The 12,118-nt window shown below is 35.4% G+C and overlaps 1 pseudogene; it reads right to left on the bottom strand.

The window, feature by feature from the left end:
• Positions 1–9,095: 9,095 nt before the first annotated feature.
• LOC105071632 (small ribosomal subunit protein eS1-like) lies at positions 9,096–10,483 on the bottom strand (annotated as a pseudogene).
• Between the last annotated feature and the right edge of the window lie 1,635 nt (positions 10,484–12,118).

Below are 12,118 nucleotides of genomic sequence, written 5' to 3'. Positions count from 1 at the left end.
GGAACTGAATGACAATTACAAACGAGTGAATATCGTTCTCTCTTTTCACTTTCCTAAACCAGTGGGGAGCTTCTACTCCTTTTCCTCAGAATGTGTATTTTAATAATAAAACCGCCACATTTTGTTGATGATTACATTACACATATGCTTATGTGATATCATAAGAAGGGCAAGTATTTTACAGATGAAATATAATGAAATTTCACAAGAGGTTCAAGAAGGAAAATATAAAACAGCTCAGTGACAGACCTGAGTAAGACCTGTGCTGCAGCCACCTGTGCATCGTCTCATTGCTCTGTACTCTCTTATCTGGGTTAGGAAAAGGGGAGCCTAGACATGCCTTTCTATAAGAGACCGCCCTGGTCTTGCAATTACTCTTAGGCGTCAGGCTTTTTTCTACCTTGTGGTATTTGCATATACCACTTCCCCTTCCTAGAATACTCTTCTCCATTCTTCCCCTAACTCTTAATCATCTTTTGGGTCCTGACTGAAATGTCACTTACTCAGAGAGGTCATGTCTGACCACTCCCTGCTCCTACCCTAAATCATCCTCTCCCCTAATTCTCTTTCATAACGTTCTGAACTTTCCTCCATAGCACTCATTACAATTTACAATTATATATCTATTCGTGTATGTACTTTGTCTTCTCCACTAGGCTCTCTGCCCTATGCAAGCAGCAACCCCATCTGTTTTGTTTTCCACTGTAAATCCAGTGCCTAGCACAGTGCTACATACCTAATAGGCCCGTAAATAAATATCAACTGAAAGAATAAATGAATAAAGAGTTTATCACATCCTACCCTGGTAAAAGACAGCTGGAGTGGAAATGGGTGTTACCAACAATATTTTAATGATTGGTGTTTGGTGTCATCATCCCGTAGTCCTTCCAACGTTTACGCTCACCATCAAGTACCATTTGTCTAGAACATCCAATCTCCTAGTGCCAGACCAAGTCTCTCTAAATTTGGAGACTGTTTTTTTGGAACAGATACATGTACCAGGACTGATTCAATTTGTAGGATTTTAGGCTTAAAAGTTCTTACTGAAATAAAGTTTGATTTCATATTGTTTTGGAGTAACTCCAGGCATTCACCATTCAACGTGAATAATTCAATATTATTCTGGAGTAACTCCAAGGCATTCACCATTCAGAGGAAAAGACATTTGTTTTGTTTTGCTAAAACTAAATCCAAGCTATATGAAAGACACTGCTGTATTTATAGATACTTTTGTGCATTTTAGGTATCTAAGAATGGATACTGCTTTTGGATGGTTATACTTTTCTATTTGTATGGATATCCTACAAACTTTTTACTATATATTTTAATTTTAATTAATCTTTTTTTGTAATTGTAAAAGCAAGCATATTCTTTTTTATTGAAGTATATAGCAGATTTACCATGTTGTGTTAGTTTCTGGCATACAGTGTAGTAATTCAGTTATACATATATATTTTTTCATATTCTTTTTCATTATAGGTTATTACAAGATATTGAATGTAGTTCCCTGTGTTATACAATACGACCTTGTTATTTACCTATTTTATATGTAGTAGTGTGTATCTCCTAATCCCAAACTCCTGATTTATCCCTCCCTGCCCCCTTTCCCCTTTGGTAACCATAAGTTTGTTTTCTATGTCTATGAGTCTCTTTCTATTCTGTAAATAAGTTTATTTGTATCATTTTTAAAAAGATTCCACATATAAGTGATATCATATGATATTTGTCTTTCTCTGTCTAACTTACTTCATTTAGTATGATAATCTCTAGTTCCATCCATGTTGCTGCAAATGCATTATTTCACTTTTTATGGCTGAGTACTATCCCATTATATATATATATTCCATATATATATATACTGGATATATATATATCCAGTCATCTGTTGATGGACATTTAGGTTGCTTCCATGTCTTAGCTGTTGTAAACAGTGCTTCTACAAACATTAGGGTGCTTGTATTTTTTCCAATTAGGGTTTTTTTCCAGATATATGCCCAGGATTGGGATTGCTGGATCATATGGTAACCCTATTCTTAGTTTTTTACAGAATCTCTATACTGTTTTCCACAGTGGCTGCACCAACTTATATTCTCACCACCAGTGTAGGAGGGTTCGCTTTTCTCCACACCCTCTCCAGCATTTATAAAGCAAGCATATTCTTTGTAGAAATTTTGGAATATGCAGAAAAGCATGAGGGAGAAACAAAAATTATAAAGAAACCAAAAAAAAAAATCACTCAAAATTCCACCAACTAGAGATAACCATTGTTAACACTTTGGTATAGCTTCTCTTGGCTCTATTTTTGTGTATGTGTGTATAGGCACACACATGTATATTGTATATATTATATATAACACATATATATGCATATTTATATAGTATGTATATTTGCATGTATGTACAATATATGTATATATAGTATATACATACATTATATAATCTGTGTGTGTGTGTGTGTGTGTGTATAAAATATCATTTACTGGGTATGCCAGATATCTTGGGTTCCTTTTAATACATTTTGTCTCTTGTAATCCTCTCAATACTTCTGTGAGAAGATACTATCATTATTATTTTACAGATGAGTAAATATGAGTAAATGGAGGCTGAGAATATTAATTTGTTTGCCTAAAGTCATTAGTTAGCAAATGGTAGATCTGAGATACAAATCTAGATCCAATTCTAAAGTTTATCATCTCAACAATTATGCTGCATGATTACTTGTACATTCCATGTCTTAAATCAAATTGGAATTGCCATAGAAATAATTTTGATTGTGCTTTTGACTTTTTATTATATTTTCTATATAATGTTTCATATCCTTTACTAACCTAATTGTAGTGGCTTTATGATATTCCATAGGATTATTGAAAAAACAGATGAATGAATGAAATATTGTTTGTCACACACTACTCTGGTAAAGAATGGATTGGGTAGACTCTCTGATGTTTCAGACTCTTTCTGTCATCATATTTTCTTAATTTTTTTCATATTCTTCAGAATTTTATTTTTTTCTTGTCTCTTACTGTATGAATCATGTATTCTTTTCATTTTAAATTCCGTGTAATGCTCTGAAAGTTATACATTCTGTTTTTATTCTAAAAATGTTACCTTTGGATTAAAGGAAAAAACTTTATTTCAATATCACAATGAAATAATATCTCTTGGTTTCTCCTGTGCAAGGTAGTGTGTTTAGTACACTTTTATTTCCCCTCATTCTTTACCTCCCACTTCCCTCATCCCCCCAGCTTTTTGTTTATGCGATTTGGCCTTTTTGGCTTTGATTATTCCTCTTGGAAAAAGAAATTTCTTTTTCTACATTATATATATTCTCTTATAAGAGTTATTTTAGACATTTAAATAAAGTTCTTTCATGCATACATCTTTTTCTTTTCAACATGGAAATTGATTTATTAGGAACTTCTTAAGGTCACAAGGCTCTAAATATTTAATAATTTATTTTGGATGGGATTGTTATTACAACTACTGGTACAAAGCTATCAAAACAACACATACGTTGTAAATGTTGGTAAATTATTATTACATGGATAGAGCGAAACCTTTATGCATGTCTTTTTATGCCCTGACTTTCTTCTTCTTTATTCTCGACGTTTGAGCAATTTTTCTCTTAAAGCAGATAACCTGGGTGGTGTCATTTTTGAGCCTTTTCTATCTCAGTACTTATTTATGAGGCCTTCACAACTGTATGACAACTTTGCTGAGTGTAGAATTCTTAAATTATAAACATTTACCCTCAGAATTCTATAGGATATGCTTTATTGACTTGTGCTTACAGAGCACAGAATTCTGAGGTCAGTTTGAGTTTAGTTCCTTTAGAGATAATCTGGTTTTTTTTCCCCGCCTGCCTGGATTCTTGAAGGCTTTTCTCTTTATCCTGGAAATATTAAAAATGTCACCTCGCTAGTCTAGATGTTGGTTTCTTTTCATGCATTTTGCCAGCAGGCTTAAGTCTTAGGAAAATTATTTAATTATTGCTTCTATTCCTACTCTGTTTCACCCTTCTGAGATTCCTAATATATTCAGTCAATTTATTCAACAAATATTTTTTGAGCAACTATGCTAGGCACTAATTTATGTACGGGGGATACATCATTAGGGAGCATAAATGCTTACATTTTGTTGATTGGATCTTCTGACTCTGCTCTCTCTACCACACACCTTTGCTCTGATTTTTCTAGGAGACCTCATTCTTTGAGCTGAAGTATCTTTTCATAGTCCTGTGGGTTTTTTCCATTTGCTCATCTTAACATAGAGAGGTCTATATGTGTCCAGCTTTGGTTAATATTTAAGTAGGAATTGCAGTGGGTTCTGTTAGCCATTGAAGCGAGCTTCAGTGTGTGCCCTGTCTAGGTCTCCATCTGCCTTCACCTAGCCTCAACCCTGAGTAAGGGGATGCTCATGGAATTCTGTTGGGGTGAGAATGTATTTTATAGAAGTGGAATCTTGAACTGGCCCTTCCTTCTAATTGAGCTCTTCTACATTCTATCTAGAAGATACTCCTCAAAGTTTCTGGCATATGGAAGGTTTTTCCCTCTAGTTTTACTCCTTTGATCTTGTCTATATGAATTTAGAATGAGGCAATTTAGAAGCCTGTCCTCACAAAGCCATTTTTATTTAAAAACCACAAAGTAGTATTTTTTTCTCTATGTTAAGAGGGTTAGAAAAAATGCTCAAGACTCATAATTATATGTAGTTTTGAAATTTTTCAAAAAGGGTCTCAAACCCCTTGGGAAGCTACATGGTCTAGAGACAGCCGAGAGAATGGAGTCTGATTGTGATATGTGATTTCGTTTGCAGCTTTGAACAAGCTATTTGAACTTCAGGTTTTCTAATCTCAGATCTTCTTACGTCATAATATGACAGGGAAAGCACCAGAAAAAAGTAAATGTGGAAGCTCTTTGAACTGTTCAAAGATAGAAACTAAGGAAATCTGAGGACTTTTTGTTATTGTTCGAATGGTATTATAGCCCTGAGCACTTTCAAGCTAGCCTAAAGAGTGTCTGCTTGAGGGATAACAAATGAGGTCTGGTTGCTGGGAAGCCCAGGTATGCAAAGCAGTTCTGAAGTATAGCCAGGAAGGGACACTGCTCTGGACATTGTCATGTGCTATAAGATCCAAGAGAGTGGTACATGTGGACCCACTTTTCTGTGAGGTCAAATTACTATGCCAAGCTTATCTGAAATTAGTTGGCCTCTCCTCTTCATGGAAATGAAGGCCTCTGGGGTGAATCATCCCTTAATAAAGAACTTTTGTACTTCTGGCCAGCATAGGCAAACAGATGTTGTCTATCTCTGTGAGATGACTTGAAAATGTGGAAAAAGAAACATCTGTATGGTTATTTCAGAAGCTTAAAGAAAATATCTTGCTGCCCCAGGCCAAAGTCTTCAGGTTCTACCCCTTCCTACTATTAATCCTTCCTGTATTTTATGATTCAATTTCTTTATGAAATTCCTATAAGATTCAGTATGAAGTTTCCCTAATCATGGGAAAAAATATTGTCTTTACTAAGATCCATGACAGCTGCAGCTGTTTCTGCACTATGGAGATAAATGGCTCTCTACGTCATTAGTCTCAGACAAGGGACTTTTAAAGTAATGGATACGAAATGGAGGAGTAAGACTTTTTCCCTTCTGAGCAATGTTGTGCAAACGGATCATACTTATAAAACATAGGCCAAAACAGAAGAGGGTGCCTTGATTTAGCCAATAACTAATTAATCACCTGCTGTGTGTCAGACACTGCACTAGGGGCTAGATATATGTTAGTGAACAAGTCACAATTCCTGCCATCATGTAGTTTCAAATCTAGTGAAGAGTGATCGAATATATTAATTGGGATAAGGTGCTATGAAGGAAATGTGCAGGATACAATAAATGCAAATAAGAGTAGGAGAGGAGAGATTTACTTGCTATATAGGCAGGGAGGAAAAGAGTGTTTGAACTGACATATTAAGATTCAAAATGAGAAGGAACCTGCTATGGGAAGAGTTGTGAAGAAACTTGATAGCAGAAGAAACAGAATGTGCTAAGGTTCTTGACCTGTGCAAAGAACTGAAAGACACAGTGAATGGTTGTAACATGATGGCTGAGGAGAGGGTGACAGAAAATAAGTTTGGAGAGGAATGCCATGACAGTAGAGAGTCCAATAGCTTAGAAAAAGATGTAGTGGAGATGGAAATATTTGCATATATTTGTAAGTAGAGCTGATAGGACTTGTGAATGAACTAATTGTGGGGGATGAGAGAAAGAGAAGAGTCAAAGACTCCCAGGTTTCTGGATTAAGCCACTGTTGAGTAGTAATGTCATTGCAGACAGAAAAGATCAGAGAGAAAGGGGTTTGGAGGAAAAACCAGGTTTGCTTTTGGGTACGAGAAATTTGAAATGCCTGGTGTATCTAAGAAGATAGAACAAGTAGGCAGTTGTGAGTCTGGGGCTCAGAGGAAATGACTGGGGATATATATCAGGACGTATATCAGTGTTATTCCATAATACTGCAGGGATAATGTCTTAGACTTGGAGATGGGTGAGAGCGCCTAGGAAGACCGTATAAAGAAAGAAGACAGAAGAGTGAAGATAGAGCCTGGAGAACTAGCCAGGTGCATGATTGTGCCACAAAAAGAGATACTGAAGGAAATTAAGAGGTGCATATGGTTTAGAGAGGAAATTGATGATTTATCTTTGGAACTTGATAAATTCGGTGTACTGAGTAGATTCTTGCTATTCCTAGTGTGATGCCTGGGCAAAATGTTTAGATCCCCCTTCATAATGTTAATGCTATATTTATATTTCATTTTGTGATTCAGTCTTAGGATATCTCTGAATTTTCAGAATAAAACATTCCTAACCATTGCGTGAGATAACATTTGGAACAGGAGACAACTCTACTAAGAATCCAGGACACTGCAGCTGTTTATGAATTATGGAGATAAATGGTTCTTTATGTCACCAGTCCTAAACAACGAGTGGCTATTTCTTTTTGGTAATGGACATGAGGTGAAGGAAGAAGAGTTCTTCCAATGTTGAGCCAATGTGCTTTACTGGTAGCACACAAGCTGAGAATGCAATGGTCATACACATATATTGAACATGCACCATGTCCCAGGTCCTGTGCTAGGTTCTGGGGATAACTCTGAGAACAAGACAAATAAGACTTGGAGCTTACAAATGAGTAAAGGAGATGGGAAAAAATTAACCTACAGATAAAATAACTGCAAAATGTGGCAAGTGCTGTGAAAGAAACAAATACAGGAAATAAGCTGGGAGAAGGTTAGTATGGCACTTTGATAAATAGGGTTTTTAGGGAAATCTTCCTTGAGTGGGTGAAATTAATTTGATTCTTCAAAGATAAGTAGTCAGTCATACCAAGATTAGGGGACATAGCTGGCTATTGATGAAACACCAAATTGGTTTTTTTGGGTTTTTTTTGCAGAATTTGGCCATGAAAAATTAAGGCAGGCTAAATAGTTCGTATTGGAATATTCAATAAGGGCACACTGAGGGTAGGGGAAAATGTTGGGAGTGGTCTGCCCCCATGGGGAATATTTTATCACTGACATTGTTTAAAATTGACAGCCAAGGGTGATAATAAAAAGTAGACTGACATTTAGTCAGTTTTACTATTATTTTAAGAACTTTACAGACAATGGCCCTGTCATGGGCTAAATGATGGCCCTAAAAAGGTATGTCTGCGTTCTAATCACTGGAACTTATAAATATTACTTTATACAGTAAAAGAGTAAATATTACCTTGTGTGAAAAGATGTGATTATGGATTTTTAGGGTATCAGATTATCTTTTTGTAAATTGAATGCAGACATTAGACTGAGAGATTGTTTCCCAGTTCTTAAAGTAAATATGTACGTATTTTAATAGAGCTATCACTGTAGAATTTGATGCTGTGTTGGGAGAAATTTCTTATATCCAAGTTTGCTTGCACTCAAGTAACTTAACACAAGTTACTGGCCTATGTAGACATTTCATATTCCCATTTCTATTATACTGGGAGGCCTCCTGGTACCTCAGGTGGGCCCTCTCAAGGCAGGACTACAGTCCTGGGCCTGGTCACAAGTTTAGGTTCAGATACCTACCAGCATTGGGAACACTGAATCACACTAGCCAAACTCATAAGGCAAATGACAAAATTCAAATGCTTAAAAATATTTACTAATTTAGGGGTGAGTGGAGGATATAGCTCAAGTGGTAGAGTGCATGCTTAGCATGCACAAGGTCCTGGGTTCAATTCCCAGTACCTTCATTGAAGAAGAAAGGAAAGAAAGAAAGAAAGAAAGAAAAGAAAGAAAGAAAGAAACCTAATTACACCCCCATTCAAAATTAAAAAAAATTAATAATTTAGTACATGATGAAGAACTGATGTGTGTTGATTAGTTTACTCTCCTTACAAACAAGTCATACATGTGAGATTATATTCAGAATATAGCAAGGTGATGACGTCAGAGCAAGCAGAATAAGTTTGATGAATGGTTTTATACCTGCGGTAGGCAGCCTCTGAGATGACCTTCAATGATCCCTTTAATGAAAATATAGTATTCAGGTCCTGCTACGATCCCCTCCCCTTGCTTGGAGGTCTGTATTCTACTCATAAGGAATAGAACATAGCAGAAGTGATGGGATGTCACTTTTGAGATTAGGTTACAAAAAGACTGTGGCTTCATCTTGAATGCCCCCTCTTGTTATTGCTCTCTGAGGAAAGATAATTGCTATGTTATGGCCTGCCCTATGGAGAGGCCTCTGGCCAATCACCAGTAAGGAACTGAGGTCCTCAGTACAACACCTTATAAAAAACTGAATCCTACCAACAACCACATGAGTGAGCTTGGAAGCAATTGCTCCCAACAATCTCATGAGACCTTGAGCTAGAGGCACCTATCTATACAGCCCCCGGATTCCTGACCTTCAGAAGCTGTGAGATAATAAGCATTGTTTTTAAGGCACTGAGTTCTGGGGTAAATTGTTATACAGCAATAAATAACACAATACCAATCACATAACATTTGAAATGCTAAATTTAAAAACACTAAAAGACAATAGGGAGGGAAATAAAATTGAATAAAAACTACAACAGTAGTTTCCATAGTTACATTATTTATTTTAATAGCTTCTTAGGCATTCTAACCACATTAACTAGATTCCCTATTAGTGGTTAATTTCAGCCAGTTTATGTTGAGTCTTACTAATTTTATCCTCAGGGAGCGACATTTTACCCAACTTCTGGATGCATCTAACTGTGGACTCCAACAAACTGGGTATACATACTTACAACTAAACATTTATGGATTCATTCATATATAAATTCATTTTGTCTACTGGAGACTCAAAAAGGAATTCAAAAAGGCCTCATAATTCCCTTGGTCTCTCTCTCTCTCTTTTTTTTTTTTTTTTTTGATTAATGTTCACAGGATAGTCAGATGTTGAATTCACTTATTTTAAAAAAATACTTTTTTTTTTTTTTACAAAAGGAATAAATGTTCAAGGTACAAAATTTAGAAAAAACAGGCAGGCAAAGAAGAAGGTGAAAGTCAACTTTGAACCTGCTACTCAGAGAGGACTGCTACTGAGACTGAATGCTCTGTTGATTTTAGTTGACAGCAGTTGCCTATTCTATTTTTTAAAACATCACAAATAAGACTTTGTCACCATTAGAAGTCTGAATTTTAAACATATTCTTGGATTAGTGGCTCATATCCATTAGCTCATTCAACTTTAGCATGCAACTCATGCAACACCAGTACCTTTTCCAGCTACTAACTTCACCATGAAGTTCCGTGAGTTTACGTAATTCACATTTTGCTTCAGGATTTTTTACTTTTCTAACAAAGACATCACAGAGAGTATAAATAGATTAGCAAAGCCTTTTCAATGTCTTTCCCAATGCTATCTGGAATCAATTTACTGACCACTTCTTTCAAGTCACTAATCTGCACCTCTCAGGTCATGATTCCCATCACCTTCTTCTAGATTTGGTGAACCTGTTGGTGCTTACTTAGCATACAAGGGCTTCCAAATATGACTATTGCATATTTTAGTAAAACCAACATGGAATAGATGAAGCAAATAACCGCTGGTAGTCTTGACATCAACATGAGCCTCAAGCATAGCCTGCCATCTTTTGACCATTTTGGAGCACAGTCTGTCACAGGTAAGATCCATGCCACAGAAGTTGGTCAGGCAGTTTTGGCCATGAATATCCCCAATAATTAGCTTGAATTTTCGAAGTGCGACTTCATCATTCTGCAGATCAGCAAGGCTTGCTTCAAACCCTTGAAGCCATCAGTTGTAATTTTGATTCCTTGAGTGTTCCTGACTAGTGTTTTTCCAATATTTCATATATTGAACTAGCTGGTGCCTTCACATCATACCAATCTTTCATAGAAAATGGACTAACCACTTTCTTCTTGGCAATCTTTTTACCACTTTTCATAAGGTGCTTGTTCTTGCCCATTGCCATGGTGCTGCTCAGAGAGCCAAAAGGGCTATTTGCTTATCCTTTTAAAATTTGGGAAAGCATTCTATTCTTGGTTAACTTGATTTCTCTAAAACTCAGTTTCCTTAATGAAATATCATACCTGAAAGTGTAGCTTCTATATCTAATATTTAATAATTTAGTAGCACTAATATTTAATATTTAGTACCACTTACTAACTTTATAAACACTATATTCAAAAACTTTATTTACATTATCTTGTTTAACTTTCACTACACCTTGTGAGTTAGGCACTAGTATTACTTCCACCTTTCAAATAAGTAAACTAAGGCTTAGAAAAGTTAAATAATTTGCTCACAAAAAGTCACAAAGCTAAGCAGTTTCAGCATAGAGATTCCATCCAAGTTCTGTCTGAGTACAAGATTTATACTCATACCACTCTGCTATAGTTTCTCCTTGAAACTTTTGCCCGTAATACTTTTCATAAAAGAAAAATGTCATTTAAAAAAACATTCGTATTTAGAAAAGTCATCATATTCCAGTTATTAAAGGACTAACCTAATTTACCCATACCTCTTTTCAATTCCTTTGAAAGTTTTTTGAAGCTAGTGTCTCTAGGCAAAAATATTAAGATCTAAAGGAAATATACATGAATAAAATTCTTTCCCTACTGAAGTAAAACAGTGGATGTTACCAGTGATTTGCCTCATTCTGAGACTGGAACTATCATCAGAGAGCCAATTTCCACTTATATAAAACTACATAATACTGTCTGTGACCATAATTTCTGTAAAGTTAGTCAATTGTTACAGTTGAAAACTAGATTTTTATTAGCTACATTTCCTGCTGTTATGTAGTTTAATTACAATGAAATAAAGGGGTAATCTGGAAAGAAAGAACAGTGATATTGATCATGGAATGTCAGAGTGGGAAGGAATTTGGTGGCTACTTTGCCCATTCTCTGTATTTTAGAGAGAAGAAAACTGAGGTCCAGAGAAATAAATATTTCTGTATCTCTTAGGTTGTCATAGTAGACAAAGTGTAAGAATAAAGATGTTTGAAAAGTGATTTTTATTTGATAATTAAGACAGTCTTGCAAATATATTTAACCAAATTCCAAAACTGTATCAATAAGGGTAATAGATTAAAAAAAAATAACAAGAAGTGTAAGACATGGTACATAAAAAGTGCCTGATAAATATTTGCAAATGAACAAATGAATAAAAATATTTTATTGCTTTCATTTTCAAGTTCCCTCACATTCCTTGAATTCATATTTTATATGCAATCATAATATATTCATATAATTTACTATTTTGCTTTTTCAGTTGATTTATAGTGTAACATTTTTCCATGTTGTTATAAAATATGACTGTAAGCTTTTAAAGTACTATTGAAGTTACAACACTTCTGAGTCAGATTCCCAAATGACTATTAAAAATGACTGTTAACAGGGGTGAATTCAGGTTTTGGGGGGTCCTCATTAAGGGAAAATACAAAAATACTTCTTAAAATTTTACAAAATAATGGAAAAATATCTAGTTCTTTCAAGAGACCATTTTCAGAGCTCCTCCACGAGCCCTTGGAGGGGCCTGTGCATTGAGGGGCCCTGAATCTTCATTAGCTTCATAGTACATCTGCCTCTGCTGATAAGCAGAT

This window comes from Camelus bactrianus, chromosome 16 (genome assembly GCF_048773025.1).
Source record: "Camelus bactrianus isolate YW-2024 breed Bactrian camel chromosome 16, ASM4877302v1, whole genome shotgun sequence".
In the NCBI taxonomy this organism is placed as follows: domain Eukaryota; kingdom Metazoa; phylum Chordata; class Mammalia; order Artiodactyla; family Camelidae; genus Camelus; species Camelus bactrianus.
The sequence above is the reverse complement of the archived record's forward strand: the minus strand, read 5'-3'. Positions and strand labels throughout refer to the sequence as shown.